The 23,909-nt window shown below is 39.3% G+C and overlaps 1 long non-coding RNA gene across 2 annotated transcripts; it reads left to right on the forward strand.

Annotated features, from left to right (window-relative positions):
- Positions 1-7,293: 7,293 nt before the first annotated feature.
- Positions 7,294-8,678, forward strand: LOC126611678 (uncharacterized). Of its 2 annotated transcripts, none has more exons than XR_007618926.1 (3): positions 7,294-7,509; positions 7,626-7,933; positions 8,566-8,678. It is a non-coding gene; the product is annotated as an uncharacterized LOC126611678 (long non-coding RNA). The 2 variants fall into 2 exon arrangements; XR_007618925.1 differs by having other exon boundaries at positions 7,302-7,509; positions 7,762-7,933.
- Positions 8,679-23,909: the final 15,231 nt, after the last annotated feature.

Here is a 23,909-nt window from a genome sequence, read left to right on the forward strand (position 1 = left end):
GTGTACAAAAAAGAAAGTGCCAAGTGCATTGGGAAAATATGATTGTGTACAAAAAAAGAAAGTGCCAAGTGCATTGGGAAAATATGATTGTGTACAAAAAAGAAAGTGCCAAGTGCATTGGGAAAATATGATCGTGTGGGAAAATATGATTGTGTACAAAAAAGAAAGTGCCAAGTGCATTGGGAAAATATGATTGTGTACAAAAAAGAAAGTGCCAAGTGCATTGGGAAAATATGATTGTGTACAAAAAATGAAAGTGCCAAGTGCATTGGGAAAATATGATTGTGTACAAAAAAGAAAGTGCCAAGTGCATTGGGAAAATATGATTGTGTACAAAAAAAGAAAGTGCCAAGTGCATTGGGAAAATATGATTGTGTACAAAAAAGAAAGTGCCAAGTGCATTGGGAAAATATGATCGTGTGGGAAAATATGATTGTGTACAAAAAAGAAAGTGCCAAGTGCATTGGGAAAATATGATTGTGTACAAAAAAGAAAGTGCCAATATGATTGTGTACAAAAAAAGAAAGTGCCAAGTGCATTGGGAAAATACGATTGTGTACAAAAAAGAAAGTTCCAAAAAAAAAAAAAAAAGGTGAAAGAATAGTGCATTAGTCACCATCTAAAAGGAAATGGATGTGTGAAGCACCATCTAAAAAAAATATATAAAAAAAAAAAAGAAGAAAAAGAAGGAAGTAACGCATTTTAGTCAGATATACATTTTATTTGTATTTAGCACAACATACTAAATAAAATAAAGCATGTCCATTGATATCTCTAAAAAAAATTACAAGTGTGTAAAAAAAAAAAAAAGTCAAATCAAATTTACAGGAAGGGATCTTCAAGGATGATCAGGTGGCGCCTCATCACTCAGCGGAGCTCCAGAAAGACGAAGCACCAGAGATTGATTATCCGGAGCTTCAACACTTAGTGAAGCGCCAGAGGACGAAGGCAGAAGTTGCCGCTGGAGTAACGCCACAAACCTCTGATGATCACTCTGAATCCAAACTTCGGACTCCTGCAGCTGGTCAAGCTTCCTCTTCATGCTTGTTGAGTAATTAGTTGCGAGCATGTGCAACTCTTTATTCTCGTGCCTAAGCACCATGACCTCTTGCCGAAGACTGGCCACCTCAGCCATCAACGACTTAACCTGACGAGATCGAACAAGAAGGCGTTGGCCCATGTTTGAAACTGAACCTGTACATCGAACGCTGTAGGCTAGAGAGTCCTGAACAGCCAGCTCGTCGGACCGCTTGGAAAGTATCCTAGTGTCTCTAGGAGTGAGAAGATTTCTGGCAACCACCGAAGCGGTTGTATCATTCATCATCATAAAATCCCCAACCGTAAGAGGACCATTGGGAGATACGAAGGACGGCTGCCAAATGTTGTTTGAAGAAGATATGTCACTATTTTCCCCGACATTCAAGTTAAGACGACGGTCAGAAGGGTAAGACATTTTCGAAGGTGTGAAGAAAAAGAAGAGGTCGGACAAATCAAGTTCTTAGAAGTGCAAGTAGGGAGCTTCTACAGGCGGAAAATTCAAGTGTGCTTTGGAATGTGATGCGTGCCTCTCTTTTAAAATCAGCACTCGACGGAGCTTCAGAAATCGAAGAGGCAAGCTCAGAGATCAAAGAGACGTCTGCTTTCTCAAAAGCTGGGCTACTCAGAAACCACAGACCGATCTCAGATATCGAAGAGGCGCCAGTCTTTTTTCAGCCTCGTCAGCACCTATCACATGCACACTCAGCTCTACGAAAATCACGGATAATTTGTCGAAGCGCCGATCTCAGATATCGAAGAGGCGCCAGTCTTTTTCAGCCTCGTCAGCACCTGTCACATGCACACTTAGTTTTGCGGAAATTACGGGCAATTTGTCGAAGATTTCTGATAAAGAAGAAAGCGCGTGGAGCCATACTGATCAATCACTCAATGGTTGCCAACACGAGTGAAAGAATAGTACCTCTACAGGTATTAAAGAACTTCCTATAACTGTCCACCTACACCGTCCATAGCAAGGCAGACTTGCAAAAATGCCCAACCCTTCCTCATTTCCGAGAGTACACTCTCAGCAGAGCCTCTCGAAATACCCAGTTTTCTTCCTCTCCTGGAGTACCTCTGCAAACAAATGACACCAAAGCAAAAGTATCTCATATCACCAGGGTAGAAAGCAAGAGTATCTCATATCATACTTTCTCCCTGTCCTTTCCTTTGTCCTTGTTCTTACCTGCAAAGACAAGGATAAAGAAAGCAATATGTCGGAACCTCCACTCAAACTCCGGGCAAGGAACCGACTACCGGGAACCTTTGCCTGGTTGCTTACCTGGCTTTGCTCTTGAGTACTCGTCTTTAGTTGCTGATGTACTTCCGAAAAAGATGCCATATTTGCCCGGAGAACAGATAAGGCAAGTGAAAATGATACCTTGAAGCATGTGGAGACAACGTGCTGATTTCCTTCAAGATCAAGTCTCCCCTTCCTTGCACAATCAACCAACCCAGCAGAAGGAGTCTAAGTTGAATCCAAGAGCTCGAGAAGTTTCAACAAACATATTGGTGGCACAATCGTCGAAGAACAAAGCCTCGCTGTGCAACGCTGTCAAATCGCCACCACTTCTTCGAAAGCAAGAGTATTTCATATCATGCTTTCTCCCTATTCTTTTCTTTGTCCTTGTTTTTACCTGCGGGACAAGGAGAAAGAAAGCAATCAGACAGCACTTGGTATCAAACTTCCGATCTGGAACCAACTGCTTGGAACCCTTCCCTGATTGCTTACCTAGCACTGCTCTCGAAGTACCCATTGTTTCAACATCATATGCTTCTAGAGAAAATACCACATCTGCTTGAAGAACAGATAAGGCAAGGGAAAATGATACATTGAAGCATGTAGAGACAAACACAACAAAACACGAGTCGATTCATCCGTTACTTCTTCAAAATCAAAAGTATCTCATATCATTAGGGTTGCAATCACTCTGGGTTTGGTGGACCTGTTTCGACCCTCAAATTCTTGGGTTGACTCGCTAGACGTTGTGAGCTACACGTGCCGATTTACTACCCTTGAATCAAATCCTTAAAGATTAAGTCACCAACTGGAAGAAGCGCCCATCACTCTTGAAGATCATACTGTTGACCAAACTGCTCAGGGTTCATATGAAAATGCTGCGAACTTCCTTGATCTTTCAAAGCAGGCATGTCTTGAAACTGCTCGTGGTCATGTTTAAGTTCGAGATCAAGCCTTGACAGCCTTTAAAGAAATTACAAGTCCGATTCAAGATCAAGTGTCCATCACCCTTGAATCAAATCCAGCTCAAGATTAAGTCTGTGGAAAGTCCCTTGGGGGAAACCAGAAAACCCTCCAACCCAGTTCAAGAATAAGCTGTGGAAAGTCAACAATTGGAGGAAACCAGAAAATCCTCCAACCCAGTTCAAGAATAAGCCTGTGGAAAGTCAACAATTGGAGGAAACCAGAAAATCCTCTGAACCAGTTCAAGATCAAAGCTGTGGAAAGTCAATAAGCGCAACAAAATACGTGCCGATTCACCCATTACCAAAGCAAAAAATCATCTACCACATGAAGCTCCTTGTGGTCCAATTTCAACCTTCAAGATCAAGCCTCAACGGTCTTTGAAGAAATTTCAAACAAAGTTCAAGATCAAGCCCCAACGGCCCTTGAAGAAATCACCAACCCAATTCAAGATCAAGCCTCAACGGCCCTTGGATCAACATCTGCAGTAAGGGACTTCAAAATGCATCTTCTACACGTGACAAACACATGTATACGACGAGCCTTGAAGTGGGGGCATTTGTAGACATCGAAATTTCGGAGGCCAAGGCATTCATTTTGGGATACCAATTCATAACCAATTCACCTCATACCACAACCTTGAAGCTTTGAAACTCAAAAGCTCCCAAGCAAATCCCGAAGGATCAAGAGAGCTCTCTTCGTTCTTCGTCAAATCCTCATTCAAAATCAAGCCCCAATGGCCTTTGAAGAACTTCCGCTGATTCAAGATCAAGCCCCGACAACCCTTGAAGAAAGTGTCCATCGTTCATCATTCGTTCATCCCTAGATCAAGCCCCGACGGCCCTTTGGATCCACGACGTCAACAAATCTGCACAACTGTTTATCCCAAGATCAAGCCTCGACGGCCATTTGGACCAACAACATCAAATCCACCCATTGCAAAGATAGAATCAGAGGCTAAATTTGTAGAAGAGATTGTAACCCCTAAATCATCAATACAAATATTATTTTGTACACGTGTTTCTTGTCTCGTTCATCGCAGGAATTTCCGTGTTTACAGACACCTCGATGTGCATGCTAGGAAAATGGTAGGGCGGACTCCAAGTGAGTGGATATTTTCCTTTTTATCGCATATATATATATATATGATTGGTAATTCTACAAACGTTTATAAATTGATTTTTGCATATGATTACTGTGAATATTTTGAAGTACTAATATGAACTACGAATGGCTTGATCTCTGTTTAGGGTACGTAGGCAATCTAACGAGACGTTAGATGAAGCCATACAATAAATGAGACTAAGTAATTGAGACAATAGCCTTGTTAGGAGAATTGAGCAAGGTGAAGAAGATTAGTGGAAAATGTGAGACGTAACATTATGATTTGGTGGTTAAACGTTGGTCATAAATCAATATATGAAGAATCAAGAAATTGAAGTAAGGAAATATAAGTAATGATAGATAATTTAACTAGTGTTTAGTTGGGCTTATTACCGATAATTATTCTCAAAAGCAAGTAGTTCGGGAGTGGGACGTTACAAATTATGCATATTTCGCCATCTTATATATATGTACATAATTGGAGATATTATGATATGTTGAATTTCAGACTTACATCATATTTCCATCTGTATATTCCTTGCACATAATTATTGAGAACGCTCGGAAGTGTAAAGGTGAATGTATGACACACAGGTAAGTTCAGGTAACTTCAGGTAAGTATACGGTATTAGTTGAACTGATGGGGTTATGGTATGACTACATTTATGTTTTAAGCAACTCCGACACTGTTGGACAAGTTGCAATAGTAGGCAACTCTGGCATTGTCGTATAGGTTGCTTATGAATCGTACATGTTGTATTAGATGTATTTAAAGCTCATAAACCTGCATCCCGGTGTTAGTGCTTCTGCCCGTGGCTAGGGCACAGTCCTTCACGTAATATTCACCTCCCGCACCATACGCTCACCTTGAATTCAAGGTAGGTGCACAGCTTGTCGTACAGACCACTATAGGTGGTTCCGACTCGTAAGTGACTCTTCACATGATCGTAGCACTTGAGTGTATCCATTTACACCCAGTCCTGTCGTACAGACCACTACAGTGGTTCCGACTCATGTGCAGGCGTAATGCCGTATAGGTCACTATATGTGACTTCGGCTAGATTGATTGATGAGATATGAATATGTCGTATAGTCATTATATGTGACTCCGGCTAGATTGATTGATGAGATATGAATATGTCGTACATGTCACTGCAGGTGACTCTGACTTATATGCTAGCAATGATTGATAAGATATTGAAGAGATATGGATAAGTCGTACATGTCACTAGAGGTGACTCTCGACTTATGAGCTAGCATATGTGATGAAATATGTGATGAGCTAGCATATGTGATGAAATAGGTGATGAACTAGTATATGTGATGAGATATGGGTAAGTCGTACAGGTCACCTTAGGTGACTTCGACTTGCGTACTAGTATGAGTTATTAATCGCCTGATTATTTGATATTACTTATGAGATGCTGTGTTGTGGTATATTATGATTTTCTAGAAATTATACAGGTGTTGCGGCGATGGGTTATAATGTTTTATATGGTTCATATTAAAATCTTACTTACAGGGCCACTCACCCTTGTCTTGTCTTCACCCTCCAGGTTTTATCAGCTGAGCTTTTTTATCGTCGAAGATTTGTGGTGATTCTTAGTACTGGAGATTATTTCGAGGGTACGATTCTTAATTCACTCTTATGTACTTACTTATGCTCTAACGTCACGTGTGAAGTGGGTTATTCCCGCTCATCAGTGCACTTTGGTATTTAGGCACTCTTAGGTTTAAATTTATTCACAATTTTTCCACATCACCACACTTTATGGCTTCGTCACCTTCCAGGTGTCGACCAACACAACTCAATTCGGAGTCCTAGTAGACATTTTGGGTCGGAGTGTGTCAACATTCATCAAAATTAACAAAAAAATAATATTGTATCAAAACATGGGTACATTCTTCAAAATCACAAAAAAAAAAAAAAAGATATTAGGCTTAATAACATTAGTAAATTTCTTCGATTAAAATTGACATTGATACATTTTAAAATCAAAGACAAAAGAATGTACCCATATAAGTTTAAAAATGGATTAGAAAAAAAATGAATAGATTTTATATATAAAAAAAATATGGTACATTTTACATATAACAAATTGGTATATTTAAGAATGAGTACATTTTAAGATTAAAAAGTTTTACATGAATGGGTACATATAATTAGCTTGGGTACATTTAGCAAAATAAAAAGTACAAATAAAAAATATATATGGGTACAAATAGAAATAAACTTTAAAAAATATGGGAACAAAAAGAAATTAATATATGGGTACAAATTAAAATTGAAAAGAAAATTGGTACAAATTAAAAATGGGTACAAACTAAAACTAAAAATATATGATAAAAAATTTAGTCATAAATATAAATACTAACTGTAACATTTTTAACATTAAATGAATATATTTAGAAATAAAAAAAATATTTTATTATTAAAATAATTAATGATATTATTAATACCTAAGGACCTTGATCAAAAATTGAAAATGAATAGGATTTTAATCAATGGAGTAGCAAAAAGAAGGATGAGAACTTAATTTGAAGTAATATTTATGTGAGAATGTGATATGCATATACTAATTAGTATTATGCTTTCTATTTTTTTTGGGCCAAATTATGGTTTTTAGTTTTATTATTTATTGATTTAAAATATATTTATGATATTATACCTATACTAAAACCCCAAAACCGTGCTACTATTCACGGGCATTGCACGGACGAAAATGCCCCTCAAATTGGTCTTCCCCATGTTTTTTTTTCTGCTCTTTCACAGATAAATGGCAATTTTGCCCTCGCTGGCCTCTCCTGTTTGATTTCTCTGCCGTTTCATTCTCTACCTTTCATTTTGCTTCTCTCTCTCTCTCGCCATTTTCCGCAATTGCTTCTTTTTTTTTGCCTTGCGCGTGTACACGTGTTGGTGATCGCAGAAAGTAAAGTGGTTGAAAGGCAAGGAAAGCAGTGGAAAAAGCTCATTTGCTTCCATTCGCTGATCTCAAAAGGGGCATCCCCTCTATTCACCAGTCTCGGGTTCTCGCAGTGGCGTCTTCTCTACCCTGCCTTCCCCGATTTGCTCCACCGCGGCAATAGCTTTTGTGCTTTCTTTCACCCCGTAGAAACCACTCTATTTAGATTGTCTGGGTCCTGCGATTTTGTGATAATCTTCCATGGTAACTAACTTTTGTTTGTTTTTTGTTGGTCTGACTTCAAATTGTTTGTTTTGGCTTGCTGCACATGATATAAGCTTCAAATGAGATAATTTATGTGTGTTAATATTTTTATGCAGGTATTTCTTATGTTCAGGGTGAGTCTCAACCTCACAGTTTTAACCTTATTCCAATGGTGTCCCTGGATCACATAATATATTCACTGTTATTTTTTTTTAATTCTTCCTTATCCCTTCTCTCTCTTCCCTCTCGCAGTTCTCCCGGGACTCAGGAGTGTCCTGACAACAATATTCGAGCTTTGCATACTCGAATTTACCCCTCTATCAAAGAGTTCAATAAGCCCAACTTGCGGTGGGTTTTTCGACGAAGATGCGAGTTTTTCCTGGCCAATTTCAGGCCTTTCCCACCTTTTTTGGGTCCAGCGAAGGTAATAGGCATACAACAGGTTTTGTTTTACTTACTTTCATAATTATTTTATAAGTAATTTTTGTATTTGTGAATTGCTTGATTCAAATGTTATATCTCATCTACATATTGAGGTTTTGTGGTTCCGCACTGCACAATATGGATATAGGGCTAGAGATTGACGAGGTACTAAACCATCTAATTTGTCTAATGGGCCACCATAGCTGTTGGCCATAATGCTTGAAGTGGAACCATGTAATATATCCTACAAACACGGAAAGAGAACAATGCTCCATATCGAGTTTTAAGAGATCACTTCAATCTGTTAGGGCTTTGCATACAATGGCAACACACACACACACACACACACACATTCGATCATGTAGACCAAATTAGAATCGATTACTAATTTGTGGTGAATATAATACATTCATTTTATGCAACCGTTAAGATAATGCTCTATAGTTAGACTTATGTTGTTCAACAGATGCATATTTTGTAGATAATAAATCAGGAGCACATAAAAAATCTACCATACCACAGTGTATGTATCAATTGGTATATGACGATTATGCCCCATCAACTTCCCAAAGTTTTTAAAGTTAATACTAACTGTTTCTTGCGTTAATTATTCTTCTGTTAATTATTTTGCAGCATCCTTATGTGCAGTGTATAGGGTTTTAGTGATTGAAGCCCTAGCCACATATGTTGGCCAAGTAGTTGTGCCATCCCTCATTGCCCTCTTCGTAGCTGCCACTACTGCTATGGTAATTTTCGCTTCTTAGGGGATACATTCAATTGGGATTTTGAGGGCTTTTAATGAATTTAAGGGTATTCAATTAGGATTTTAAGTGATTCTCTAAAATTCAAGATGTATTCAATTAGAATTTTAAGATAGTTTATTAAAATCCTTAGAAATCCGGATGTATTCAATTAGGATTTTAAAGAAGTTTATAACATTTCAGGTGTATTCAATTAGAAATTGATTTTAAAGAATTTGAGAAAGTTGAGGAATTAGAGGGAATTGGAGAGATTTTGTAGTGTATTTTAAGCATCCACAAATCTCACATCTCCTCCCCATGAGATTTCGAGGGAATTGAATCAAAATTTTATATGGAATCTCTACAAATCAATTAAACTCCATAAAAATCTATGGATTTATAAATCCATTAAAGTCTCTCAAATTCTCAATTGAATACACCCCCTTAATCTTTGTAATAAATTACATTATGAAATTGATGCATGCATTCAACTGGTGAATGTACATTTTGTCCTGGTAATGCAGATTAAACGGCGAGGAGTCCCATAAGCGCACCTCAGTGGGTTTTTCCGACGAGGATCCCAGTTTTCTCTGGCCGACTTCAGGACTTTCCAACCATTTATGGGTCCGACGAAGGTGAAACTCTGCACTCTGAATTAGCGTAGGTTGTGAATTCAGCTCACTGGCAGGCTTGTAGATAGAGTATTTAAACAAAATAGCAAGTGTTGAGTCCTTTAATACTCTAACTTTCATTCGTCATTTTCTAGAGTTCATATAGCAATCAGTGATTGAAATATATCTACATGCGAATGAAAATAACTGAAATGAAACCGTAGTGAACTGGGCAAAAAGACAACTTTACAATTGGTTACAGAGCTGGGCAAAAAGGCTACTTTGCAATTGGTCACCAACGAGGGTGCAGCCATTTGCAACTGGTTACAAAGCTTCCTGTGAGTTAGAGTCTTAAACTTTTGGTTGAAAATTTGTATGGTTTTTTTTTTATCATTTTTGTTATCTCTGCTGCTGTTCTGAATTTTTTTTACGAGTTTTATCCAATCTATATATGTGTAGGCACTCAAATTAGAGTTTTCTGTTTTTATTTTGAAAAAGGAAAACGATGGAAAGATAGGACTCCTATAAGATTTCAGTTTTTTTTGGGTTTTCAAGTTTTTCCTTGGCTTCAATTTTGGTTTTGAATCTGTCTGTAATGTTTGCATTGACCATTTCATCATTTTCGGTTCGCAGAAATTGCCGTTGTCAATCTGGATCTGGCCAAAGATGCATTGTCGTATCCTTTTCATTTTTTTCGTATTTATTTCATAATTTTCGTTGCGTGATTAGTATAAGGAAGCTCCTATAAGATTTTGGTTTTTTTGTGGGTTTTCAAGCTTTTTCATGGCTTCAATTTTTGTTTTTGAATCTTTGTAATGTTTGCATTAACCATTTCATCGTTTTCGGCTTGCAGGAAAATTACGGTTGTCAATTTGGATGCTGCCAACGATGCATTACCGTATCCTTTTCTTTTCTTTTTGTGTTTTGTTGTTTGTAATTTGTAGTGTTGCATTGTATTCCAATGTAGAATGTTGAGCCTTTATGTGAATTTAGTTATGAATGTTTTGTGAACATGGAGGATCTTATAAAACTCAGTGATGTGATGGTGGAGCACTCTCTTGGTCCCAATGGAGGTTAGTGTTCTTTATTGAATCTATAAAAGTTCAATACTTGGGTAAAGTAAACAGTGGATTTTTTTTGGTTTGGGAATGAAGAAGGAAAACGATGGAAAGATGGGAAGTTATTGGACTCTTGAATTTTTCTTTTGAAAATAGGTGACAATTTGGAGAAGTTAGATGGTAGGAACAATGGTTACTGACTTATTTTTGTTATTTAAGCATCCAAAGACAATTTTCCGTTTATTGACATCATAAAAACGTTCTATGTCAATGACTGCATCATTTTATAAGACGATTTTATGTCAAATGATGAGTTTACAAACTTAATAATATTGTAACGGTGAATGGTAATCTTTGTGTCAGAAGTATCTAATTTTATTGTTGATTAGGGTACCAGTGGATCCACTTGAGTGCCTGATCTCGCAGGACATTGCTAATAGCATTGTTGTGTGGTTAGCCAATACCTTAGGAGCAGCTGAGTCTGTATAGAGCTGTAAATTTGAATTTCAAAATGGGTTTTCTGTGCAAATTTCGTTTTTCTAATTTTGGGCGTTTTGTTTTCAGGCTTGAACACCATTGTCTTCAGAAGCCCTATGTACTCAAGGTAAGCAGTATATATTTTTGGTGGATTTAGAGTTTTGTTTAAGTTTTATTATATTGGAGTTAAATTTGATTGTTCCTTGGAGTTGATTTTGTTCAAGTTTATATTGAGGTTGAATTTGGCTGATTTTGTTTAAGTTTTGGTGCATTTAAATTTTGTTTAATTTTTTCACTTCTTTTATCTATTTCCTTTTGTGATGATACATGAGTCTCGCAGCATCTTCAGTCAGCATAGATAACACTGCGTCCAGGGTGACTAGTTATCTATCCAAGTCTCGGTCGAGAAGGATTTTCGAATCCTTATTGGCAGAGGTCATCTCATTAGCCTTTTCGACGAAGTGAGGTGTTACAAGTTATTACATTCGGCACATTGAAAGTCGAATTTGACATTGAACTTCACAGAACTAGCAGCCTTGTCTTCAGGCTCTAAAACCCAAAGGCCGAAAGTGTTCCTTCCTCGGCCGCAGTCGCGAGATTTAGAAGTCAGCAGTACACCCAACGCAACATCAACAAATTTTACTCCTCGATCGAGCTCGGCCGACGAGTTGTCACGCCCCGCATACAACTGAAAGACGTAGTTAACTTACTAATTACTCGGTTTGCGCGTCACGTAGGCTTGGTAGTTTTTAGGGTCAACATTTTGGCACGCCCAGTGGGACAAAGTGTATCACAGGCACAAAATCCCCTTAGTACCGTGACACCTGAGCAGCTGAATCGGCAGGTTCAGTTATAGTAGCCGAAGGGCCAGCTGCTCCAGAAGTGCTTGACAAGAGAGCTTTAAACTCGACTTCCCATGAAAGCTGCACACAAAAATCAGTTTAAGCATAAGGAAATCACGAAAGAATATAGCAAGAAGGTTTTGTTTTAAACCTGCTAAGAGGAGACTTCGGCCATGTCTTCGGGTTCGTTGCTCGAACCTAAAGAACTTAATGGCCGAGCCTAGTGTCTTAGACTGCTTCTCAACGAGAGACCTCTTTCCGCAATCGACCACTAGAGGATCAACCCGATCAGCTGCCTCAACTTCAAGGGGAAGATCAACGGTAGGAGGTTGTGTTGATCGAGATCGACTCGCCAGCGGAGTCTCATCACTCTTATCATCTTGAAACAAAAGTGTTAATAATTATTGGTTACTTAATAAGTGAAAAGATTTGACGACATAATCGTACCTCTTCTACGATAACTGCCGAATGTCGTGGGTTCTTGGAGAGATCTTTCCCAATCGAAGGAGTCATCTCCCCTAGAACAGGAACTCCTGTTGACTCTAGAGCTGCAGGCAAGACAATTGATGGTACAGCAACCAGCTCAATCACGACCTCAGGAACCTCAAGCTTTGGTTGAGCTTGGGTTGCTGGGCTGGCCGAAGAAGGTCGGTTAGTTGCCGAAACTTGAGCTACGGGAACAGGAAGAGAGGCACTCAGAGCGGTCGTCTCGGTGGTATGGCTGGAGATAAATAAATATCCCGAGTTCCCTTCTTCGCCAATTTCTTGACGCGTTTCGAGGGACAGGGAGTTGTATCTGCCGTCTTGGTAACAGGTTGAAGTCGTTTGGTCGGGAAGTTTTATGCGGAGGGTTTGGTCTTCTTGGAAGAAGGGGCCAATTTCTTGACGTGTTTCGAGGGACGGGGAGTTGTATCTGCCGTCTCGATGACAGGTTGAAGTATTTTGGTCGAGAGGTTTTGTGCGGAGGGTTTGGTCTTCTTGGAAGAAGGGGCCAATTTCTTCTTAATCGCTGCTGGGGCGATCACGTCCGTTTGTACCCGATCGCTTAGGAAAGCAAAGTCCCGTTAGTAGAATCACATGAGTAACTAAAAGAAAGACTAAAGGTAGAAACAGGGGTATACCTTGGGGCGCCTTTTTAAATTGAGGGGCAGATGGTTTTTTGGGCCGGTGACTAAAAATCTTGTTGATTACGCCCTCAGCCGAAGTGCCAAAAAAGTCATGTGAATATTCTTCCCACCAGTCGCTGAAGATATCAGTGTCGAGAGATTCAGGAGAATTTGGTCGAAGATGAAATTTCTTACATCTTTCTTGAAATTCTTTTTCGGCATCTTTGCACTCTCTTTCTGAAGAACCAGAAACGCGCCTTCGGGGCAGAAGGGAGCGAGAAGAAAGAAAAGGTAATGGGCAACCTTACAGGTAACCGAGCTGCCGGGCGGTAAAATAGGGGTGATAAACTTCCCAACTTACTCGATGCACATCACAACCAAAGGGAAGGTCACGAGTTAACACGAACGACCCCCAGTTTTGACGGAATGCGGCATCATCGTTATCACTCCAGGTCAATGTGGGAAGTCTGATGGAGCAAGGATATTCTTGATGGTGACATATTAAAAATTCATCATCAGAAAGAACATCCAGGCCAAAGAGGTGTTTAAAGACTTCTTCAGCTCGGTGAGGGGGCACTGGTCGGGATGCCAATTGAAGGCCGAACGCTACAATAGACTGGAGGTCAGAAACTTCAGGCCAAAGCGTGGAGAAGTAAACCTGCAGCCAGAGTTGGAAAACCTAGAGAGGTCCATTCTGGTGCAGGTCAATCTTGTTGAGGGTTGTCTCTACCAAACAACGAAGAAGGTGGGCGAAGATGGCAGGGCTGAGCGCTAGAGAATGGCCACTAGCCAGGGCTTCCGCCACCAAACATTTGTTCAACTTGGTATAACAAATGAATTTGTTATACCAGTAAAACAAGAAGGCCTCGTGTTCTCCCTTCCGCAGACTCACCTCTTCTCGATCGGCAAAATGGAAGATAAGGGTGTTGTAGTTTAGGAAATTGTTTTACAATTTCTAAACATCAGTTTTTTAAGGATCTTGACCTTCTTGACTCAACGTCTCGACGGCCCGACCGTCAAACAACGCCTTGAGGTTAAGATTGGAAGGGCATCCGATGAGGGTAGCGTCGACTGGGATGCCGGAAGAAGGTGTCCCAATGATAGCCAAGATGTCAATGATGGTACGAGTCATAGGGCCGAATAGGAGGACCATGGTGTTGGTGGCCGAGCACCAGAGGCTAAGAGCTGGCATGAGAAGCTCTTTATCCATTGTAATCTCCATGGTAGAGCTTGATGGTGTCATAAATACCTAGAGTTTTCCACTCCTTACCAAAGAATCTTTCCATTCGAATGACCCATGCCACCCAATTCGCATTGGGCGAAGGCTAGGATCTTTGGGGTTTTGCCTGACACCACTTCGACCAATCAAATCCTTGCAGCAAATCTGCCAAACAGTGTTCTTTTAACAAGTTGGTGATGGATGACGGCACCGTATCCTTAAAGAGTGGACCCAGAACTTGGTGAGTAGTGCTTGACTCACCCTCAAAACGCAGAGTTTTGATAGCATGATGATCGGTGAAATCCTTGGACTTGTTGCACTCAGAAGAGAGTTTTGAGACAAATGAGGCCATTGAGGAAAGGTTAGAAATTTCTGAGATAAAAGGATCGAAATTCTTGATTTTTGAAAACACATTGGTATGAAAACTTCAAGGGTTTTGAAAAGCGTAAAGTACGAATGGGAGAAGTATAGGTATTTATAGACAACTCCTTACGGCCGAATTCATTGTTTTGGACCCTTACTTCAACAAACAATACTTTGGAACTCTTTTTCACATCTTTTCAACTCTTTTTTCATACTTTTCACACTTTTTTTCTTCATTTTTTTCTTTTTCCACGAATTTTTTCTTTTCTTTTCTTTCCACACGTGCCTATGGCACACAAAATCACCAAAAGAAATACTTCCCCCACACTTGTTTTCTGTCAACATAAATTAAAAGGAATTCAATTTGAATCATGCTTTACTATGCTTTAAGAACAAGGGTATGGATGGTCCTAATCTAGGCTAGGTGAGGAAAGCATGGGTTAACAAAGAATAGGCTAAACAAGGCTCAACGGGGTTAAAAACCTACAAAACATAATAACAGAGGGGATTTACGGCTTTTTGGCTATGGTGGTGGTCACTACACAACTTTATCTTGAATATGTGTTATGCAATTCAATGACATGCTTTGAATGAAATGGGCATGAGTTCTAGCATTTGGAACTAAATGATGAAACGCCTTCTAAGTAGCAACCAAGCAAGGAATAATGAGATCATGCAACGACTTAGAAAACAAAGAATGCACAGATTTTAACTCTCCAAATAAACGTTTAGGCTCAAGTCTCACAAGGTTGTAGCATTAATTCGAGTTCCTTCCTTCAAGCATGTTACAAAAACTGATTTTTCCTTTATGATTGCATGTGAATTCATAAGTTATAACCACAACCAAGCATAAACAAAGAGTAAATCAAACTTTCATCCATGTTAATCACTCTCTTTAACAGTCATGCAATTAAAAACCAAATCCTCATCATTGTGTTGGAAGGTACCCTAAGACACAAACAAACACACAAAAACAACTCTTTTTGGGTTTTTAAAACAAATTTTTCAAATTTTTATGTGATTTTCGGATTTTTACTTCAAAACACCCTAAAACACACCAAAACAGCTTAAAAACAGCAAGGAACAAGTCTATAAGTAAAGGGTGATAAAATCCCACGAATTTGCATCAAAAACACTTATTTACCCCCCCACACTTAAATCAAACGTTGTCCTCAATGTTTCAAGCATAAACTCATACAAAACACAAAGAAACACACAAACAGCAAGTTAAAAACAAAACTGGCAGATTAGAAACAAGCAACAAAGTGAAGGGTTTTAGAAACTCAAATCTGGTTGTTAGAGCAATTCCTAGGTCCCACGGCATGGATTTGATCTTTGAACGGACGATGATACTTGAAATGAACCGGCATTGGTTTAGATTCTAGTGTAGGTACCTGATTCATCAAAATCAGCAAGTTAGTATAAAATGTAATGGAAATTGGAGAAGATGACTTACTTGCTTTGTCCGACAAGAACTCAATGACAAGCACCACTCCTTTGAAAGTTTCAGGGATATTGGACTTGGCCAGATTTACTATGATGGTTGTGACTTGTCCAATGTCATCAAATTCAACTTCTTTGGGCTTTGTTGTTTCAAATTTGTCCTCTTTGATGAAGTCTTGACATTCTTTAGCCACTACTTTCTCTTGAATCATTCTTCTTGGGAAACAAAGGCCTTTGAAATATTCAACACGATCTAGAACTTGCTTTGTTGCACCAGGAATTGGAATATCCTTTTGCACCTTTGGAAGAGCTTCCACAATGTCTTTTTCACTCTCTTCTTGCTTGGGAATCAAAAACCTGCTAGGAAAAGGGACATTGGGAGGAATAACATTAGAATGAAATGAAATTGGGACGTCCTTACTTGTGGTGGGTGGGTTAGAAGGCTTAGGGGGTTGCGGCAAGGGTTGTTCTACCCTTGCCGTGTGTATGTCTTCTTCCTCCTCCTCAATCAGCAGCTCCTCATCCACATCTAGGCAATGTTTGGACGTTTTTAGGTCAGCTCCAACCTCCATAGCACTTCCCAAAGTGATAGCATCATGGATTTTAAAATCTTCCTTCGAATTTTCAATAGTTGAGTTGGAAACTTCACTTTGCTCTTGAATTTGTGCCATGAACTCCATAATCTGCCCAATATGCTTCTCCAATTCACCCGTCTTCTTGGTTTGAATTGGCATCTCTTTGTTTCGATTTTCTACTTCCTGGTACAAAGAGGTGAGTAACTTATTAAACATATCATTATCCAAAGACGTACCTGAATTGAATTGGGCAAATTGTTGTGATGGATGTGATAGTTCATATGGCCAATGATAGAACTCCTCTTCTTGCTGCCAATATCCACCTTGTTGATCCTCCTTGGCTTGATTTTGTGAGCCCTGCAACAAAGAATTTAATTCATTAAGAATTTGATTATAATCTATTGACGAACCTAAATTTGATTGAGCATATTGTATATGAGGTTGTGGTGGCTGCATAGGTCTTGAATAGAACTCTTCATATGGCTGCCAATATGCTTTGTGTTGAACTTGTTGAGCTTCCCACCACATAGAGTTTGAATGATCACTCCAATCGCTTTGTGGATATAGATTGGCTTGGTATCCTTGCCTATAAGACGCACCAAATGTAGGGACACTTTGCATTGTGGTCCTTTCGGCAATCTGTGACAATTGAGAAGTAAGATTTGCTAATTGAGCTTGAATGCTAGCAAAATCCATGTCTTACTTCTCTAGTACCTAAAATCAAAGAAAGAGAACTAAATCAAATATCAAAAGTAACACAAAACAAGGAAAACAAAACTAAGTCAGAAACTAAAACAGAAACAAACTAAACAAAAAGAAAAGAACCAAGGGATTAGCAAAGTTGCTAATCCCCGGCAACGGCGCCAAAAATTTGATGCGCAATATATTAAGCACACAAATTAAACCCTCTTTTTGTTAATTGTAGTAAAGTATGTAAGTAGGGATCGTTCTGGACCGGGGATTAGGAGGGATTGCTAAACACTTGAAAACTGACTTAGAAACGTAAAAACAAAGTTTAAAACACTAGATTAGACTCAAAGAATGCAAAACTAAAGTTTAAAACACAAAAACAAACCAAAAACTCAAAACAGCAACCAAAAGACTCAAAACTGCCTTAAAAACACTTTCTGGGCAGTTTTGAACACAAAGCACCAAATTGGACGAATTTGGGTTTTAACTTGTACCAAAACACTTAAAAACATAAACTAAAACACTTTCTAACTAATCTAGGACTCCAAAATAAATGGGGGTTTGATTTGGACGAAAATAACTAACAAAACAGATTGCAAAGTAAAAACAGAATTGAAAACGATTTTGGGATTTTAAATGGATGATGGATTAGTTAGAGGCTCTTTCTCCACACATGACAAGTATGCAAACGACTCGATTTCCAGTTATTCCTTCGTTGAATTATGAATGACAATGCCCCAAATTAACCGTGACATCACTAGTTAATTCTCAAGTTTTCCTTGTGTTATTGGATTGGATGACATCATTCGACAACCCAAAGCATTCCTCAAAAGTTCCTTACATGACATCATAATAAAGATACAATCAAAGATCATTACGTTCAATGAAAACTATAAGCATTGACAAAACACTTGCAACTATGACATCATGTCACTCATGCTAGGAATTGGACTTAACGCGATCGTGACTAGCGACCTTCACTACACATGAATATAAGTGTGTGACGATTATGTGAAACAACCTTATATTCTAGCAACATATTCATGCAAGCCAATTAAGTGTCGATCCCTAATTAACAAACACAAATAAGTTATTACTCGCACAGTTAAGCCAATTGCATTCACGATTCAAGAACTCATAACTGGAATTTATCAAATCAAATTGCACACATAGTCATGGCTTCGAAATCACCCCTAACCAATAGGGGTTTAGCCACTCATGTTCGTAGCAAAACGAAAGGAAAAGAAATTAAACATTGAAATCATAAAACGAATTACACCTAGAATGCACCAACGATGAAGCTTAAGCATCCAAGAGCCCTTCCTTCTTTCTCCTTGCTACTGCACACGAATGGGTGAGTTTTGGGGGTTATGAATGGTGTAGAACGATGGGTTTATGGCTGGGATAGGTGTATGGGACGGCTAGGGTGGTTTTTGGTTAGAAAATATGGTGAATGGTGAAGGATAGGTGCTGTTGAAGATGGAGAATGGTTTCTGGCGTGAAGGATTATTTTCTGGATGAATCGCTATGTTTGTGGCTGCACAAACATGTTTATTGAAAGGGATTAGAAAATTAAAAACCCTAGGCTAATTAGGTAATCAGGAATTAAGTTTAAAGCTTCTAGAATTAAGGAAACAAATCAGAAAATTAAGGGAAAGGGCAAGGGAAATTCGGCTAGGGTTTAAAACACAAAAGGAAGGTGTTTTAAAGCATAAAAACAGGAAATAGGGAAGAGGAAATGCAAAGGGGGGTGCGGCAAGGGTTCAAAAGGGTTCTAGGCTTTTGTTTTGTGTCCTAGAATGCTTAGAAAGTCTTCATAATTGCTGAAACTTTTAGGGACAATTAGGAAAAATCAAACCAAAGTAGGAAACCTTGGCTTAACTTTCCTACTTCAAGTAGGAATCCTTGTTGGAGTAGGAATCCTCATCTTCAAGTCTTCAAATTCGTCCAAACCTTGGCTCCAATTATGTGATAATCATTCCAAGCCCAATTTTGCTCCAAAAAGCTCCAAAATGCATCTTCTTGCATCCTTTGGCCTTAAAACCTGAAAACACATAAAACTAGCTTAAAAGACTACTTTAACTAAGAAAACACCATGGAAATGCATAAGAACTAGCTAACTAAGGCGCATAAATATGGTCCTATCAAACTCTAAACAAGATTTTGACGAAAATAGGTTTTAACTTGACTCAAAACACTTAAAAACACAAACTAACACACTCTCTAACTAATTTGACACTTGAAAACAAAGGGGGATTTGGTTTTTACGAAATTGAAAATAAAACATAAACTTGTAAATCAAAATAGATTTTAAAACGAATTTGATTGAATTGAATGGATAGAAAGCTAGCTAAGGGGTTCATCTCCACACATGTTATACTTGCATTCAAAATGATTTCCAATTGCTTTTCAATAACCCATGAATTCTCAACGCCCCAAGTTAATTAGGTCCGCTTAAATTAACCTTCAGATTTTCCTAAAGTTATTGAATTGGATGATTGCATACGACAACCCAAAGCATTCCCCACAAGTCCCCTACATGATTGCATAATAGAGATACAAGCAAGAATCATTAAGTTCTATGAAAACCATAAGCATTGACGAAGCACTTGTTACTATGATTGCATGAAACTTATGCCAAGAATTTACTTAACGCGATTGAGATCATCAACCTTTACTACTTATGAATATAAGTCCATAACGATTAGGTGAAATTTCCTTATATCCTAGCATCAAATTCATGCATGCAAATTAAGTGTCGACCCTCAACCAACATACACAAATCAGTTTTAATTCTTGTAGATAAGTAAATTGAATTCACAACTTATGAAACGCAATTAGAAGTAATCAAATCATATAGCAAGCATAAACATGGTTTCGAATCCCCCCCTAGCCAAGGGGGGGTTTAGTTCCTCATACTCGCAAAGCAAAGATACATAAATTTAGAAATTAAAATCCAAAGAAAGAAAACACCTAGAACGCTCCAACTTGGCAGCAAGCGCATCCAAGAATTCTCCTTCCTCCTTGCTACGGCAGAGAACTTTAGAACAGGTTTTGGGTGATATTTATGGTGTAGAATGGATGGGGAATGGTATGGAAAGGTGTAGGGTTGATGGGTGGTGCGGCTAGGGATGATTTTGGGCAGAAAATATGGAATATGGTGGTGGAAAGGTGCGACAAAGAGAGCCTCTTTGTTTCTGACGTGAATGATGTATATGGGAGGTGATATCTCCGGCCAAAAGGGTTTAATGAGTATATATAGGCACTTCAAAACCCTAGCAATCAGATTAGGGTTTCTAGAAGCCCAAATCCACCAGAAATTAGGTTAAAACAATCAGATTTTTAGTGGGAATAAGGCCTAAGGTGCGACTAGGGTTAGGGTTTAGAGATGGGCCTTCTAGAATGCCTTGCAAGGCAAGGAAATCAGATATTCTAGAGGCCTAGGTGCGGCTAGGGTTAGGGTCCACAAGGAATTAGGGTTTAGGTCATCTAAAAGCCCAAAGCCAAGAATAGAAACTCTCGAAAATGGAAACCTCCAAGAATAGAAACTTCCAACTTTAGAAACTTTGGTTTCCAAATCTGAACTCTTTGTTCTTCACTTTCATTTCTTCATTTCTTAAGCTCCTTTGACCTTCAAACTCGTCCATTCCTTGTGCTCCATTAGCATACACTCCATTCCAGCTCAATTTTGCTCTAAAATGCTCCATTTTGCACTTCTTTGCATACTTCGTCTCTAAACCTGAAATTGCACGAAAATGACTTTAAACACTAAAATAACTAAAGAAAAACAACATAAATGCTTAAGAACAAGCCAACTAAGTCGCATAAATATGCTCCTATCAAAATTCAAAGGTAGAATCAAGTGGGAGTGATACTAATCATTGTACATGCTCAGAAAACTATGGCGAAAGGATCGAGATTTTCGCGAATTAAAGACACATGATGGCGTGTTACGGCGGATTTAATGCAAAAGAGACGTTTCGACGGTCACGTGTTTTCAAGGATCATGATTAAAGACTGTTAGGGTAACCAGGGGCTGACACGTGGCGGCACGATTTGGAAATCGAGATCGTGGGATTACGTCTCATAAGCATGCATGGGGATGGTTCCCGAGAGTCGGTTTCACTTCTTCAAAGTCGAGATCGACGACCTCAGAAGCGAGGGGGCAATGTTTGGGCCCAAAAATATTATTTTGGGCCGAGCTTAGATCTTTTTCGGCCTAGTATTGGAGAGGCCGAGTTAAGATTTGTTCTCAGCCCGGAAGTCGTGTACAGGTGTTATTGATATTTAGTCCATGGGCCGCATGGTTAAATTTGGCCATATCATATAGGAAGTTGGAATGTAGACGAATCTTGTTTTGAAAAGGAGTTACGACGAGATCAGGATAATGAGATTGAATAAAGTTTGATAACAAGTTACGTTCAAATTCCTATTAGGAATAGGATTGGCCGAGATAAAAGAGTTCTAATCCGAGAGGGATTGGGATTCAATACAAGTTGGCCACTATAAATAGAGGAGGTTGTGTATCATTTAAGCCCCTTTAATTCAACGCACAACTGCCCTACGTAAATTCTCTCAACAACCTTGAGACTTTTTCCTTTTCTTTTTTCGCCGACACACCTTCAGTTTGGATAAACAGCACTGTGAAGGCAACTGGTGATATCTTCAGTTGGCATAGATAACACAATCACCGTAGAACCAACCAGTCTCGCAGCATCTTCAGTCGGCATAGATAGCACTGCGTCGAGGGTGACTGGTTATCTATCCAAGTCTCGGTCAAAAAGGATTTTTGAATCCTTATTGGTTGAGGTCATCTCATTAGCCTTCTCGGTGAAGTAAGGTGTTACAGTTTATTAGGCTCGGCACATTGCACGCCGAGTTAGTTTATGATTGGATACTCTCAAGTGGGATTTAGAGTTTGGCATTCCGACAGCCGAACCACGTTTATTGTTAAGATATATATCCACTTTGAGTATTTGTGCCCTTACACTTTGGTGTCGATTCGGGGTGAGTTTACTCTGGCGAATACCATCACTGTGACCGATCCGACGACGACGATTTGTGAACTTCGTAAGAATAGTAGCCTTGTCTTCAGGTTAGAGAACCCAAGAGGCCGAGACGAGTTCCTTCCTCGGTCGCAATCGCAAGATGCAGAAGTCGGCCGCACACTCAACACAACATTAGTATATTTTACTCCTCGATCGAGCTCGGCCGACAAGTTGGCACGCCCCGCATTCAACCGAAGGACGTAGTTAGCTCATAAATTACTCGGCCTACGCGCCACATAGGCTTGGTAGATTTTAGGGTCAACAACCACAAAAAAAGAAACTAAATTAGGCACACTGAAAAATAACCTAAAACTCACCAGAAGACACTAGATCACGAGGAAAAAATGAATTTCAATGAAATCGAAAAGAGCAAAAACTTGTAGCCACTTAAGGGTTTCGAACCAAATAAATTCGCAGGAGCAGAATGACTTTTCCAGCAACAAAAACGGTGGCGGATGATTGTCGAGACAAAGATTGAAATAGTAGTGTTTGGGCCTAAAATATTGGTTTGGGCCGAGTTTTATTCTCGCCCGGAACCTCTTACGAAAAGGTTATCGTGGATTGTCTAGTTCATGGGCTTCCTAGCCTAGGTCGGCCAAGTCTTGCTGCAAGACGAGTAATTGAATCCTGGCACAATAAGAAGTCTCGGCAAGATAAAGATATTGATAACCCGGAAGTGAATGCGGCTTGATAAAGGACTGGGTTCAAAGTCATAGTGAAAATATGACTGGTCGAGATAGTGTTTGATCAGAATGAGAAGTCCTAATCTGAGTAGGGTTTTAACTCAATCCAGAAATGACCTAATGCTATAAATAAAGGAGGATGTGTATCATTCAGGTCTCTCTAATTCAACATACAACTGCCCTGCGCAAATTCTCTCAACAACCTTGAGATATTTTCTTTTTCTCTTTTCGCCGACATACCTTCAGTTTGGATAAACAGCACTGTGAAGGCAACCAGTGATATCTTCAGTTGGCATAAACAACACTATCGTTGAAGAGTCAGCCAATCTTGTAGCATCTTCAGTTGGCATAAATAGCATTGCGTCGAGGGCGACTGGTTATCTATCCAAGTCTCAGTCGAGAAGGGTTTTCGAATCCTTATTAGTCGATGTCATCTCATCAGCCTTCTCGGCGAAGTGAGGTGATACAGTTTATTGGGCTCGGCACATTGCACGCCAAGTTATTTTATGATTGGATACTCTCAGGTGGGATTTAGAGTTCAGCATTTCGACGGCCGAACCACGTTTATTGTTAAGACTTATATCCGTTTTGATTATTTGTGCCCTTACACTTTGGTGAGGATTCGACGTAAGTGTACTCTGACGAATACCATCACTGTGACCGAATCCGACGACAACGATTTGTGAACTTCGTAAGAATAGTAGTCTTGTCTTCAGGTTCGAGAACCCAAGAGGCTGAGATGTGTTCCTTCCTCGGTCGCAATCGCAAGACGAAGTCAGCCGCGTGCTGGACGCAACGTCAACACATTTACTCATCGATCGAGCTCGACCTTCGAGTTGGCACGCTCCACATTCAACCGAATGACGTATTTAGCTCATAGATTACTCGGCCTGCGCACCACGTAGGCTTGGTAGTTTTTAGGGTCAACATTTTGGCACGCCCCAGTGCTAAAACTACGAAATTCATGCTAATTGAGACACGGTCAGTTAAAAAGAAAACAGCTATGGGAAAATCAACAATCGATTTGCCAATTCAGAACATAAGACAAAATGTATCACAAGCACAGAATCCCCTTAGCACCGTGACACTTGAGTCCACAAGCGCAACTCACCGAGAAAATGA

The sequence above is a fragment of the Malus sylvestris genome, chromosome 17 (genome assembly GCF_916048215.2).
Source record: "Malus sylvestris chromosome 17, drMalSylv7.2, whole genome shotgun sequence".
In the NCBI taxonomy this organism is placed as follows: Eukaryota; Viridiplantae; Streptophyta; class Magnoliopsida; order Rosales; family Rosaceae; genus Malus; species Malus sylvestris.